At 39.5% G+C, this 16,005-nt stretch overlaps 2 protein-coding genes across 4 annotated transcripts in view; one reads left to right on the top strand and one right to left on the bottom strand.

The window, feature by feature from the left end:
- LOC106083974 (serine-rich adhesin for platelets) overlaps positions 1 to 16,005 on the top strand; it is a 307,710-nt gene that overhangs the window by 17,748 nt on the left and 273,957 nt on the right. The window lies entirely within an intron of this gene.
- LOC106083973 (NAD(+) hydrolase sarm1) overlaps positions 1 to 16,005 on the bottom strand; it is a 254,351-nt gene that overhangs the window by 153,319 nt on the left and 85,027 nt on the right. Inside the window, exon 1 of one of the 3 annotated variants that reach the window (XM_059361121.1) lies at positions 4,518 to 5,128. The exons of the other annotated variants lie outside the window; for them this stretch is intronic. The gene's annotated coding sequence lies outside the window, so the exon portion shown is untranslated. Of the gene's footprint in view, positions 1 to 4,517; positions 5,129 to 16,005 lie in introns of those variants that run through there. 3 annotated transcript variants of the gene reach the window in all.

Here is a 16,005-nt window from a genome sequence, read left to right as displayed (position 1 = left end):
GGGTCCGCCTCCATCCGATATCTATGTTTCCTTCTAGACAACCGTACACAATCTATGAATATTTTAAGAAAATCGTTTCAGCCAAGTATCATATAGTCATAATGGGTCTAATGGCGTTTTTGAGGGGTGGTGGTACCCCCCATACTTCGATCTGATTTTGTATGCCAGATTCAAAATCTACTCCCGAATACCTTTCATTTGAGCCCCATATTAAAATGAACGTCCAATATGTCTGTTTGGGGGAGTTTTAGGGTTGGGTCGCCCCGAAGGGTACTTAGACTCAAATGTGTATACCATATTCGTATTCTACTCTTTAATACCTTTCATTTGACACCTTTATTGTCCTGATCGGTCCACTTTTGATTTTGGGTTGTGTTTTTGGCATAAGAGGGAGGGTCCGTCCCCCTTACGATACCCAAAAAAATTATATAACCTATGTTTCCTTCCAGACCACCTTACACAATATACGAAAATTTCGAGAAAATCGGTTCTGCTTCAGGTTCTGGAAGAAAGAAACCGAGTCCCATATATCGGTGATTGGCTAATGTGCCCATTTTAGGCGTTTTTGTGGGGGTGGGTGACCTCCTACTTCTTCTTCGACATGCATTTGTATGCCAGATTCGTTATCAACCTCCGCATACTTTTCATTTGATACTCATATTGTCCTTATCGATCAACTTTTGATTTTGGGTTGTGTTTTTGGGGTAACGGTGAAGGGTCCGCCCCTTACGTTATCAATAAATTATAAAGCCTATTCCTACTTCCTGATCCTATTCGTAATCTACTCCCGAATACCTTTCATTTGAGTCCCATATTGTCATGATCGTCAAACAAACCTATTTTAAAGGGGTTGGGGCGGCCCCCAGGTGTTACAATCGGAATGACTAGACAAGTATACACCCATCCTATGGTGGTGGGTATAAAAACCCATCGGTCTAAGCTGGAAGCACATACAATAAAAAACAAGTAAAACGCCGTTAAGTTCAGCCAGGCCGAACTTTGGATACCCGCAAGCTCAGGTATATACTTAAAACACTTTTCGTCATAATTCGGACAATAAATGCGTCTTGTATGGCCCCAAGAGATGGGTCTATATGGCGGCTATATCCAAATCTGGACTGATCTGAGCCAAATTGAGGAAGAATGTCGAAGGGGCTATCTTAACTCACTGTCCCAAATTTCGGCGACATCGGACAATAAATGCGTCTTATATGGGCCCAAGACCTTAAATCGAGAGATCGGTCTATATGGCAGCTATATCCAAATCTAAACCAATCTGGGCTACATTAAAAAAGAATGTTGAAGAGCCAAACTCAACTCACTCTCCCAAATTCCGGCGACATCGGACAATAAATGTGCTTTGTATGGGGCCAAAACCTGAAACCGAGAAATCGGTCCATATGGCAGCTATATACAAATCTGAACCGATCTAGGCCAAATTGCAGAAAGATGTCGAAGGGCCTAACTTAACTCACTGTCCCAAATTTCGGTGAAACCGGACAATAAATACGCCTTTTTTGGTCCCATGACCTTAAATCGGGAGATCGGTCTATATGGCAGCTTTATCCAAATCTAGACCGATCGGGGCCAAATTGAAGAACGATATCGACTGACCTGACACAAATCACTTTCTCAAATTTCAGCAAAATCGGATAATTTATGTGGCTTTTATGGGCCTAGGACCCTAAATTCGTCATTCTGTTTGTAACTGCTCGAAATATTCCTCTGAGACCCCATAAAGTATCTGAGACCTCATAAAGTATGTCATGTCATTTAAAGTCGATCTGGCCATGTCCGTCTGTTTGTCTATCGAAAGCTCGCTTACTTTCGAAGGAGTAAAGCTAGCCGGTTGAAATTTTGCAAGAATACATCTTATTAGTGTAGATCAGTTGAGATTGTAAATGGGTCATATCGGTCCATGTTTTGATATAGCTGCCATATAAACCGATCTTGGATCTTGACTTCTTGAGTCACTAGAGGGCGCAATTCCTATCCGATTTGGCTAAAATTTCGCACGAGTTGTTTTTTTACGATTTCCAAGAACTGTGTTAAGTATGGTTTAAATCGGTCCATAACCTGAGATAGCTGTCATATAAACTGATTTTGGGTCTAGACTTCTTCAGCCTCTAGAGGTCGCAATTCCTATCCGATGTTTTGTTATGACTATTATAATTGTGCTAAGTATGGTTCAAATCGGTCCATAACCTGATATAGCTGCCATATAAACCGATCATGGATCTTGACTTCTTAAGTCACTAGAGGACGCAATTCCTATCCAATTTGGCTGAAATTTCGCAAGAGGTGTGTTGACATGATTTCCAACAACTGTATTAAGTGTGGTTTAAATTGGTCCATAACCTGATATAGCTGCTATATAAACCGATATTGAATCGTGACTTCTTGAGTCACTAGAGGGCGCAATTCCTATCCGATTTGGCTGAAATTTTGCAAGAAGTGTTTTGATATGTGCCAAATATGGTTTTAATCGGTTCAAAACCTGATATACCTGCCATATAAATCGATCTCCCGATTAGACTTCTTAAGCGACTAGAGGGCGCAATTCTCATTTGATTTGGCTGAAATTTCGCAAGAGGTGTTTTGATATGATTTTCAACAACTGTGTTAAGTATGGTTCAATTTGGTCCATAACTTGATATAGCTGCTATATAAACCGATATTGAATCTTGACTTCTTCAGCCTCTAGAGGGCGCAATTCCTGTCCGATTTGGCTGAAATTTTGTACACCGATTTCTCGCATGACCTTCAACATGCGTGTCAATTATGGTCTGAATCAGTAAATAAATTAGATTCGGCCCGGCCGAACTTAGCACCGAATAGGGCTCAATCACATGAACGGCGCACTTATTTCCCCATTTCGCTGAAGTTTCGAACTATTACTTGTAAAGAGCTTCCTGGCACTTGAAACAAATATGCTTAAGACCGGACTAAATTTGGATATTAATGTGTAGTGGTGTTATAATAAATTTTGATGATAAATATATCCATGGTGGTGGGTATCAAAAGTTCGGCACGGCCGATCTTATAACGTGTTGACATGTTTTTATACCCACCACCATGGGACGGAGGTATACGAATCTAGTCATGCCGTTTGTAAAACCTCGAAAAATTGTTCTAGGACCCCATCCAGCATATATATTTTTGATTGTCTAGAAATTTTGATTCGCTAGCCATGTCCGTCCGTCCGTCCTTCCATCGGTCTGTCTCTCGAAATCACGATAGCTGTATTGATATTTTGCACAGCCGCTTGATATTTTGCACAGATACTTTATACTGATGTAGGTCGTCGGGGATTGCAGATGGGCCATATCGGTTCAGATTTGGATATAGGACCCATATAAACCGATCTCCCGATTTGACTTCTTGAGCCTCTGGAAGCTTAAATTTTTGTCCGATTTGGCTGAAATTTTGCACATGGTGTTCTGTTTTGACTCCCAATAACTACGGTAAGTACGGTTTAAATCGGTCAAGAACATGATATAGCTCCCATATAAACCGATCTCCCGATTTGACTTCTTGAGCCCCTGGAAGCCACAATTTTCATCCGATTTGGCTGAAAATTTGCACATAGTGTTTTGTTATGACTTCCAACAACTGTACTAAGTACGGTCCAAATCGGTCAAGAACCTGATATAGCTGCCATATAAACCGATCTCCCGATTTGATCGCTTGAGTCCCTGAAAACCTCAATTTTCATCCGATTCGGCTGAAATTTTGTGCATAATGTTCTGTCAAAAATCTGATATAGCTCCCATATAAACCGATCTCCCGATTTGACTTCTTGAGCTTGAAATTTTGAACATAGTGTTTTGTTATAACTCTCAATAACTGCGATAAGTACTGTCCAAATAGGTCTATAACACATATTTTTGCAGAATTCATGGTGATGGGTTCCCAAGATTCGGCCCGGCCGAACTGTTAGCACGCTCTTACTTGATTTCTTTGTGTCATTTGGGCCACAGTCAATATTGACATTAGAGTGCAGGTTAAACCCCCTTTGGCCACCTGTTCACCTTATATTTCGTTTAAGATTGTCATTCAAAAACTAAAGATGCACCCATTATAATGCACACTGAAATTTTTTCGAGTGTTTTATGACGTGTGAGAGAAATATAGAGGGTTGGCTCCAACTCATGGGTAAGCCCCGAATAATAATTGTTCTTAATTATTATGTGAGTGTAGTTTTTTATTTGTTTAATTGATGTTCACTGAGGAAATACATAATCAACATAACAATTTGTTGGATGGCTTATTTGTTTGTTTTTTAATTCAAACCAATTCACAATTCCTAACCTAGCCCTCACAAAAGGCTCCTCTGCTCTCGCACTGTTCGGCTCACTTGCTCACCCATTTGCAATGCACATCAGCACATGTGCGCGTACATAGGTACAATAATTTAAAAGATAGTTTTCCGCCATCATTTGTCATAATTTTGAAAATTTTGAAATTAAAATAATTTTCGTTAGGCCCAGCAGGGCGTAAAACCAAAAAAAAATTACCTTTTCTTTCAATTTTTGTACAAATCACAAAAGCATTTTCGTTGATAAAAACCAAATACTAGAAGAGGCACTTGAAACTAATCTTCTAATGAATATTTTTTTTCACTTAGTTTTTTTTCTTTAAACTTAAAACAGGCTTTTTAATATTTTTTTCTTCTTCTTGATATTGATCGCCTTTTTAGCTTGCCTTTTGTTTGCTGTAAATCACTTTTGGATTATTTTTTTTTTTTTTTATTTTGCTTTGAAATTCTTTCGATGACTTTTGATGATCAAAAAAAAAAAAATATCAACACCTGGGAACACAAATGAACAGCGGAACGTGAAGCATGTTTTGGTTCGTCAATTATTGCAAAATACGCGTGCTTTTCTTTTGCTGTTTTTTTCTTACTTTTTTTCTGTTATTTTAACGATTTTGTTGTCACACCGACCGACCGAATCGCGCAGCGCGTGATTGTTGCTTCGACGTTATTGTTAAATTGCCATCTGACGGATGAACAGATGGATGGATGTGAATGGGTATCTGTCGAATCTCGTGTGAGCCGTACTACACAACTAACAACAAATACATCGAGAACTTTTGACTTTTGTTGTTGGCTGCCTACGCGAGCGCCCCAATAAAGAGAAATAAAGCCCCAACAACTTTACAACTCAAGCGCATTCAGCAAACTAACAAAACAAATGCCATATGCCATATGCCAAAGCACAGCTGAACCAACAATACGAGCCAAACTATCAAACAGTGTTGCCAATGAGTATAGTTATGTTTTTCGGCCAAAATTGAAAATATGTCCACAAGATGTGTTTATGTACTCTGCATCATATGAGAAGGGAAACACAACTTAAGGCGTAAACAGAATGAGCGCATTGAGAAGCTGTGCGTTGAAAAATGCAATTTTGCAAACAAATGTCAAAAAATCAACTCGCAAAAGTTAAACAATTTTTAACTATGGGAACTAAAAACACAACTTAGGTGTGGCAACACAGACTGAAACTCGCTTTCAAGCGTCAAAATTGATAATAGATAAACTTTTCCTCTTTGTTTTGATGGGATTTGTGTGCAGAGTTGCATTTTTGCAACGGGACGCTCAAAAGCAAAGCTTAACGCGCTCATTTTGTTTCGGCCTTTAGTAATTCCTTTTGGAGCATCTCGAAAATTGGTGTAAACCGCCATAAATTGCAATTGTAACCATATCCGGACTGTAAGCAGGTCATAAGGCCACTAACAACCAGGACGGTAAGATCACAAACAGTCTTGCACTTGCAATGTAAGAAGGAGATTAACGCCTTCTTTGAGAATGGCACGATCCTCATCGTTTGGGTGCCGGGCCATAGCGGAGTAACCGGAGAGAACTGCCGTCAATAAACTTCTGATCGACGCAGTTCGACTAAGGTAGGACTAAGGTTCTTGCTTCTACACGAGGAAGTAAGAGCTTTTGGTCGTTCGTGAAAAGAGTAAAGGGTAGTTTTTCATCTATTCCAACTCTTGTTAAGGATGATCAAACGTTCACTGACCCGATTGATAAGGCTAACCTGTTGGCTGATATGTTTACAGGGAACTCTTCCCTGCTGGATAGCAATGAACCACTCCCCTCAACCGAAAATGTATCTGGCGTCATGCCTCTCGTAGAGTAATAAGAGTTCTTGAGAATCTAGACGTAAATAAATCCCCGGGCCCGGATGGCATATCAACACTTGTCTTACGCAAATGTTCTTCGACGCTAGCTCGTCCATTACGCAACCTCGGCTACCGTGCGGGAGTCTTCCCGGCACGTTGGAAGGCTGCGAACGTTCAGCCAATGCCCAAGAAGCGTGAGGCAAACAACCCTGCGAAATATCGGCCAATTTTGATATGCTCCGCTATCTCCAAGGACTTGTAGAGCATGGTTAATCACCATTATGTGAGGTATTTAGAGTCTAATGGCCTTCTTAGCGCCCAACAGTATGGGTTCCGCAGAAATCGCTCTATGTGCGATCTCATCGCACTTCTGTCGGAACGTTGGAGTCTCTCAATCCACCAGTTTAGTGAGAGTAAAGTTGTGGCTCTGGATATCTCAAAGGCATTTGATAGGGTCTGGCTCGGTGCACTACTATCAAAGTTTGTCGCATTTGGTGTGGATAATGGCTTCGTTCGATTTATTTCGAGCCTTCTCAGAGATCGCACTATTCGAGTCGTAATAGATGGGTTCTCATACAATGAGCATAAATTGACCGCAGATGTACCCCAGGGCTCTGTTCTTTTTCCTTCTCTTTTTCTTATTTTCATCAACGATCTGTTGGGTCAGACATCGAATCCGATCTACTCATTTGCGGATGACAGTAATCTCTGTCATTCGACCATAGGCCGAGTCTTCGAGAGTTTGGGGACAAGAGGCGGGTTATGGACAATACCCTCTGCCAGGATTTGCTGGCCATTTCAGAAATGGTGGGGTTGAATGAATCGAGTAGATTTTAATGCACGGATGACTCAGTGCTACTTGTTGTCACAAAAACGAATCGCTGACCCATTACGATCATCTTTGTCTATCAACGGTATAGATATTGAGCAATCAGAATCTCTTGATATTCTGGGCATGAAAATACAAAGTGATGTCCGTTGGCCTGAACATGTAATTGAAGTGTCAAAAGAAGCATTCAACAGGCTTCCTTAAACGGTGTAAGAATTACTTCACTCCGTCTGATCTTCTTAACATCTACACCACTTTCATAAGACCGAAAATGGAGTACAACTCACATGTATGGGCTGGAGCTTCAAAATCAACCCTGAAGCTACTGGACCGTGTACAGAGGAGAGCGAAAGCGTTGATTGGGGACAGTGGGGTATCAAACTCTATTGCCTCCCTTCATCATCGTCGCAATGTTGGTTGTTTGGCGCTGTTCTATCAGTACTTGCATGGTGTGTGTTCGTCTAATATTCGTCTTCTTATTCCTGATGTAAGGATGTATGTCAGGGATACTAGACATTCCAGGAACTCACACCCGTTTGTAATTGATTGGCCAGCAGACCGCACAATGCATTATAGAGAGAATTCTTATTCCGTCCGAACCGTTCGTATGTGTAATCGACTTCCGACTAATGTTTTTCCCACCCACTTTGACATCCTAGGATTTTCAATAAGTACAACATCCATCGCCAACGCAATGCACTGCATTCATAGGGGACATCCCCTGCGTGTAAGATGACAGTAAAATAAAAAAAAGGACGGTGAAAATCCTATGGGGAGATCCACGTCGTGAGAAGACGAGGCTATTACTAAACACGAAGTAAGAAGAAGGTCAGTATAGTTTTCGGTATCATAACGAAACACATAGGACTACGAGCTCACTTATGTCAAATCGGTGTGGCAAGTATTATGTAGGGCATGCGGGGAAAGTGATGAGAGGTTGGAGCATTTCCTAAGTCAGCCATGTCCGTTCGTCTGTGTGTCGAAAACACGCTAACTTTCGAAGTAGCAGAGCTAAGTTCTTCAAATCTTGCATAAATACCTTTTATTAGTGTAGGTCGGTTGGGATTGTAAATGGGCCAAATCGGTCCACGTTTTGATATAGTTGGCATATAAATCGATCTTGGGTCTTGATTTCTTGAGCCTCTAGAGGGCGCATTTCTCGTCCGATTTGCACGTTATGATTTGGTATCACTTCCAATAACTGTACTAAGTATGGTTCAAATCGATTCATAACCTGATATAGCTGCCATATAAACCGATGTGGAGTCTTGACTTCTTCAGCTTCTAGAGGGCGCAATTCTTATCCGATTTGGTTGAAATTTTGCATGAGGTGTTTTGTTATGACTTTCAATATATGTGCTAAGTATGGCGCAAATCGGTACAAAACCTGATATAGCTGCCATATAAACCGATCTGGGATCTTAACTTCTTGAGACCATAGAGGGCGCATTTCTCATCCGATTTGGTTGAAATTTTGTATGAGGTGTTTTGTTATGACTTCGAATAACTGTGCTTAGTATGGTGCAAATCGGTACATAACCTGACATAGCTGCCGTTTAATCCGATCTGGGATATTGACTTCTAGAGCCTCTAGAGGGCGATCTCCCAACTTTGCTTCTTGTTTATTTTATTTATTTTTAATATTTATTTTTTTTTTTATATAAGTCTTTGAAAGCTCTTTGTTCATCGTTCATTTTGGCAATATTTGGTCCTTCGGGTCAAATTGGCAACACTGTTACATGGCAATAACACCGATTGAAACGACCAGCCGGCTGTATTTCTCAATAAGCATTTGACAGAGATGGCAAATGTGCCTCATTGTCTTTGGTTCCCTGGTGTATTGCGACGATTTTCAATTTACTTTGTGAGATAGTACACTAGTTTATGTTCAACACGTTTTGGGTTTTCAGACAAGGCAAGAGAGAAACTAGCGGTGTTGGCAAGAGAGAATTTAAGTGGTCACGATTTTAGGGTCAAAGATGCTTTCGTAGCAATTTAGGAATATCATGTGGTCCCGTTACTGTCATAAAGTACCAAAAAATCACGATTTAAGGTTGATACTTTCGTCCCATATTTTATTTTCGCACTATGTAGTGGAAGGCCGGGGAAATTTTATGGAAATCCATCTATCCAGTGCAATTTTTTAAAACAAAAAATGTTGACTAAGGTGCCTAAGTATGGCCAGAGAAACTCAAAGTTAGCATTTCCGCCTTTAACGTTGAATGGCTGGATTGAAAACCCCACAAGAATTGGGGAAAATTTTTTCTGCGATGGTAAGCCCCTTTCAGTACTGGCGACATTTGTGAGATAATAACGTAAGTTAATCAGCCGTATAAACTCCTCTACTAAGGGTGTCGCTGTGCGGTAACCTCTTTAGACTCGGCTATAAAAAGGGAGGTCCCACATCATTGAGCTTAAATTTGTATCAAACACCACACATTGATATGAGAGAAGTATCCCCGCTGTTCCTTAATGGAATGTTAATGGGCAAATTAACATTTTGTCTAAATGGAACCTTAACTAATTAAGGACTTGGTATAACATATGTGCCAAAAATACTCGTTGTTACTTGCCTTCTATAGTTTGCCCTAAATTGCGTACCCAGTTATTTATTTTCATCATGTCTGTCTTTCATATATCGCGTGCAAAAGTATTCTTGGTGTAACATACGTATGAAAACAATCTCAAATCAAAATGTTATATTTTCGTTTGTTTCACCCTTCTCTTGCAGCAGCAACAAACCTGTTTAGCCCATTCAATTGTATTGCTGAATAACTATGACATACAAGAGTCAAATGAGCACCAAATGGAAAGAGTTGGCATGTGGGTAAAGCATTGCCAACATTAATGTAGGTATTTGTTTGGCAAAGAAACAAAGAGAGAGAGAGAGAGAGAGAGGGAGAGACAACTTTTTAGTTTTGCGAGTGTTGTGTTGAGAGTTGCCAAGTCCACTAAATAAATAAGGAAATTAGTTAAACGTAGTAACGCAATATATTTACTAGTTTAATCCCAGCGAACTATGAGATATGAAGAATATTTCTTGGAGCATTTAAGCTACCGATAAAGTTCCCTTTGGCAATTATTATGTTAGAATGCTACAGATGTTCTTTCTAAATGGCCTTTGAAGGAATTATATTTGAAATTCGGGTTGCCATGGACTAAAAGTGGCAGTTTAAAGAAATAGGAATCAAATGCAATTTACACCGGCACCAGAGGCCACCGTAGCGCAGATGTTAGCATGTTCGCCCAGGACGCTGAATCCCTGGGTTCGAATCCTAGCGAGAACATTAGAAAAACATTGTTCGCGGTGGCTGCACGCAAAAAATAATTCGTTTGACATAAAGGAAATTTTCGCCAAATAAACTTGTTTGCTGAAAAACGTTGGACCTTGTTTACGACAAACGGACATGTTTTGTGGCAAATATAAAGATTGTTTACTCTGACAATACTTTTCATTCTTGATATATAGAATCTGTAATTCAACTAGCTTTTCTTTATTTATAAATTGATTTAACGTCTAACGTTTAAAATGGATTGTGCATAATGAAAAGGTTTCATTTAATGTTGAATCCAGGCTGCGGAGTCGAGCAATTTTTGCTCGACTCCGAGCACTATTTTTAATTTTTTTTTATTAAGTTAAAAAATTAGAAAAACCATTTGGCAACGAAAAGTGGATTTTAATGACATTGTCAAAACCGTACCTGCTTTCAAAAGTAGAAAGCTTGTCGCCATAAATTTATTTTTTTATACCCACTACCATAGGATGGAGGTTTACAAATCTAGTCATTCCACACCTCGAAATATTGATTTGCGACCCCATAAAGTGTATTTATTCTGGATCGTCTCGACGTGTTGAGTCGATCTAGCCATGTTAGTCCATTCGTCCATCTGTCGAAATCACGATCTCCCGATTTGATTCCTTGATCCCCTGGAAGCCGCAATTTTTCTCCAATTTAGCTAAAATTTCGCGAATAGTGTTCTGTTACGACTTCCAGCAACTGTGCCATGTACGGTCAAAATCGGTTTTTAACCGAATATAGCTCCCATATAAACCGATCTCCCGATTTGACTTCTTGAGCCCCTGGAAGCTGCAATTCTCGTCCGATTTGACTAAAATTTTGCATGTAGTGTCCTGTTATGACTTTTAACAAATGTGCCCAGTAAAGTTCAAATCTGTTCATAACCTGATCTAGCTTCCATATAAACCGATCTTCCGATTTGACTTCTTGAGCCCCTGAAATCCGCAATTTTTGTCCGACTTGGCTGAAATTTTGCATGCGGTGTTCTGTTACAGCTTTCAACAACTGTGCCAAGAATTGTGCAAATCGGTCTATAAACTGATAAAGCTTCCATACTAACCAATCTGCCGATTTGATTTTTTGATCCCCTGAAAGCCGCAATTTTTGTCCAACATAGTTAAAATTTTGCACACAGTTTTCGGTTTTCTTAGTAAAGTCCAAATCGGTCTATAACCTGGTATAGCTCCCATATAAACCGATCGCCCGATTTGACTTCTTGAGTCCTTACAAGCCGCAAGTTTTTTCCGATTTGGCTTTTCGTTATGCTATAAATGAAACAAAAATGGTTGTTGTTGTTTTCGCACATTGAAATACCTACTTTACTTTGTGGCGTAAATATTACCAAACAATGAATGTGCTTTAGAAATTTTTGTTTTGTTTTCTTTTTCTTGTATCTGGCAGTCAGTTGTGTGTTGCTCTAATGATCTTTCCGAGTTTACCACTCGCACTCGTCCGAGTTGCTCAATGTATTGACTGCTCTTTGCTAAGTCAAAACAAAAAAGGAGAAAGGAGTGAGAATGTGTCTATACCAGTGACGAGCATGCAATTGCAATTATTTGTAAGCCTATAGGTTTTCTTGGGATTATTTTCTTGTTTACATACAAAGTAATGAGCAATAAAGTGAGTATTTTCGCCAACCGCTGGTCTATACGCACAAAAACTCACCCTTTCTCTCTAGTAGGAGAGATAAAAGAGAATAATTATTGGTCCAGTACACGAACAATCGTCTGCGGCTATGGAAGCAAAGATTTTACAAGAAAATGAAGGTCCTTTTAACATAGACAAAGCGGCTAAAGGGTTTACGATAAACAAAGTTAGTTACGTCCAATAATACTTCTTTAGTGGCTATCGTTTAATATGTTGAAGCGAACCGTTACACGGTTACAATAAAAGCAAAACTTCGTGATAAAAGTATTTTGTTTGTCGTATTGCACTGATGCAAGTAGGACCCTTATCATTGATCTAAAAAATCGGACAGCACTCATTGATATGTGATAAGTTTGCCCCTGTTCCTTAGTGGAATGTTCATGGGCAAATTTGCATTAATACATTACGAACGCTTTTTGACACTTTGTTTGTATGACATTGTACTTAAATACCATGTTCGCCTACCTATCTTACCTCGTTTCCATTGATTACACATTAGCAAGACATTTTAAAACATTTTGAGAAATCCACTTACCTGAAAGAAGAGAAGGAAAGTTTTCATTACTTTAGGATTAAGATTTTTGTTAAAATTTTCTGTAGAATCATTTTTAAAAGAGAATACTTAAAACAAGATATTTGTCCAATAAAATACAGCCAAAGAGAGAGAGAGAGAGAGTTCAGCACAGCTATATAATACATTTACATTGAATCAGGGTTTACATTCCGAGGTAGTTACGGCCTTTGTTGTATGGACAATGTCTAGTGAGGAAACACTAGAGGTACTGGTTGATACACATTTCCCGGGAAATTCTCCAACGGACAACGTGACAACAGAAGAGGTTGTCACTGGTATGCATTTGTCGGAGGTTATAAGGAAAATTGTGTCTGAGCCGAAAATCTTTGGGGCGATAAATAGTTTCGACACCTTTAAGTCGCCAGGCCCTGATGATGTATCGCCGGTTGAATTACAAGCTGTGTCTGATACTCTGCTTGTATCAGAATGTCATATATAAAGCAGAAAACCCCTAACACACGAAGGCAAAAGATGTTCGTCCTATTAGTATGTCATCCTTTGTGCTGAAGACTCTTGAGAGGTTGATAGAAACATATCTTAGGGCAAAGATCCCTGGAGATCGCCGCAGTATGCATATAGTAAAGGCAAATCCTCAGAAACAGCCCTTCACGACCTAGTCGGCTACATAGAGGACATCTCTCGCTGTCAAGGAATATACAATGGTAGCATTTCTTGATATTGAAATGTAAAACCAACGTCAATCATGAAGAAGTGGAGTTTCGAGGCATCAACTCTGCCGTAAGAAGGTTTATTAATAACTTTCTTACTAAAAGATGCATTACGGCAGGCTTGTGGATCTTAAAAGATGGGCCAGCAGAGGAACACCTCAAGGAGGTGTCCTGTCTCATCTATTTTGGAATATAGCCATTAACAATATATTATTGTCTCTAGAAGAAAAATATATTAAAGTGTTCGCATATGCTCATGACGTAGCAATTTCGGTTAGGAGAAAGTTTTCCAGGACTCTAAGAGCTGCCCTTCAGGAAGCTCTACGTGCAACAGCAAAGTGGGCTACCGAAAGTGGTCTAGGTATAAATCCGTGATCCGTGCAAGACAGAAGTACTTCTTTTCAGCAGGAGATACAAGTTGCCTACAGTGGAACCTGTCTACTTGGGTGGAGAGAATGTTCCCTTTACAGAAATCGCAAAATACCTGGGTGTTTTGCTGGACAGGAAATCCAACATTTTGGAGAGGGCAAGAAAGGCAACTCTTGCCCTATCCACCTGCAAGAGAGCCATTGGCAAAAGTTGGGGGTTTCGACCGCGTGTCATGCATTGAGTATATGCAGTTGGCAGACCTATAATGCTATATGGTGTTGTGGTCTGGTGGACGGCGCTTCAAAAGTCCATCTACTGCTCAATTAACCCGATCCAAAGGATGGCTTGTTTGTACATCACAGCCGCACTGAGGACGACACCATCTGATGCACTGAATTTAACGCTACATCTTTGGGGTATACTCCCAAGATCTAGAACTGGTCATATCGAAAAGGTTACCCGACCACTGCAGTGTGTATCAAGCGGAGATCATTGCAATTAAGGAAGTGGTGGAATGGCTAAGATATAATGTCATCACAACGATTGGCATAAATGTCTTCTCAGGCAGCCATTAAATCCCTGTAGAACGTATTTCTGAACACAAAAACCGCCCTCGACTGTCGCAGATCTCTCAACAATCCCAGAGAATTGTACAGCGGACGAGCTTGTGAGACTATCCTACTGGGGTATGCCTCATGTAACTGTGGGTATGTCTCATGTAAGCTAAGTTTTCAGGACCAGGCCCGAAGGACAGGACAGAGAATGATGGATGGTCACAAAGAGGGGGCTGTGAGCATTCCAAAACTAAGTGGCCTAATCTAGACTTGAAGAGATCTACCGCTTTGCTGTCATTGGCTAGAACAGATGTCTGAGTCATTGTGTCCGTCAAGACAGGTCTCTGTCTAATCGGGAAAACATGTAGACAGACTGGAGGTTGCCAGCAACGACTTTTGCAGAAGCTGTGAGGTCATCGAAGAACAAGAGACCAGAGAACATCTCCTGTGTGTGTGTCCCGCACTAGCAATCAGAAGGAGTTCCAATTTAGGTTCTCATTTCTTTGGGAACCGATGATGACTAAATAAATAGGGGGTATATATATCCTATGGTGGTGGATAACAAAACCAATGGGGATTTTTTGTTATGACCTCCCATTATCCTTTTTTTTTAGTTTCTGTCTACAAAGACGAACCGTCCGAAGAACATGACAAATGCGATTCATAGAGGAGGGTATTTAAGATTCGCCCCGGCCGAACTTAAGGCACATTAACTTGTTTTTTAAATCATTTCAACATTTGAAGCCTTTCATTTGCCTTTCAGATTCAAAAAGTATTTATAGTTCTTCAGCATTTGGAATAAATAGCTAAATTTAAATAAAACTATTTAAATTTAGCTATTTATTCTTTTAGTTGATTAACGATGTTAGGTTCGAAACCTGTTTCTTTTTGGCTAATAACATCTGTTTTTTAAAATTAAATTAAATTAAATTATTTGACTATTTGGTGATTAAGTCGACGCTATCCGTAAGGCTTACATATATCGAGCTTATCCCATGTGTTCACACATTATCAATTTAATAGGATTTTAGAAAGGTTTAATGGCACATAAAAGTAAACAAATACCAAATTTTTGATAAACACTTCTGCTGGTTAGTTATCAATACAAAATATGCATTTCTTAATGGCTTCCATTAGTATGCATATTTTCATCAGATAACAATTATGCACGAAGTAAAACAACACACTGGTGATGATGATGATGATGATGATACATTAAGGTGGGTAATAATTTTATTAGATTTGAACTTGTAGTTAAAAGTTTCAAGCTTGAAGGCAAAGAAATTAAAACTTAATTTATACAAAAAAATCCAAAAAATCCAATACATTGATACAAAAAGGGCGTTACAAATTCATGCATCAATGTTGTCATTATCATACACACACATTTTGTTGTAAATATTGATAACAAGTGTGGACAATTTTGTGAACACGCGTCCAAAAAATCCAATACATTGATACAAAAAGGGCGTTACAAAATCATGCATCAATGTTGTCATTATCATACACACACACTTTGTTGTAAATATTGTTAACAATCGTGGACAATTTTGTGCACACGCGTTGTTGTTTAATGCAGCGACCATTATGAACATCATCCCTGCAAAATGTGTATGTATACTAAGCTTAGGTTTAAATGATTCTAAAAACAATTAAGAGAGTGCCAAGTTCGGCCGGGCCGAATCTTGGGAATCCACCACCATGGATTCTGCTAAAAATTTATACCACATAAATTTAGTTGAAGGGCGAAATTTCAATCTACATACCAAACTTCTGGCAAACTAGCAAAAATGAAAGCTTCTAGGAACCGAAAAACGACGATCGAGAGACCAGTTTACATGAAAGCTATATCAGGTTATAGACTGATTAGGACCGTATTTGGAACAGTCATTGGAAATCATAACAGAACACCACATGCAAAATTTCTGCCAGA

Source organism: Stomoxys calcitrans, chromosome 1, assembly GCF_963082655.1.
Source record: "Stomoxys calcitrans chromosome 1, idStoCalc2.1, whole genome shotgun sequence".
NCBI classification, from domain to species: domain Eukaryota; kingdom Metazoa; phylum Arthropoda; class Insecta; order Diptera; family Muscidae; genus Stomoxys; species Stomoxys calcitrans.
This window is presented reverse-complemented; position numbering and strand designations above follow the sequence as displayed.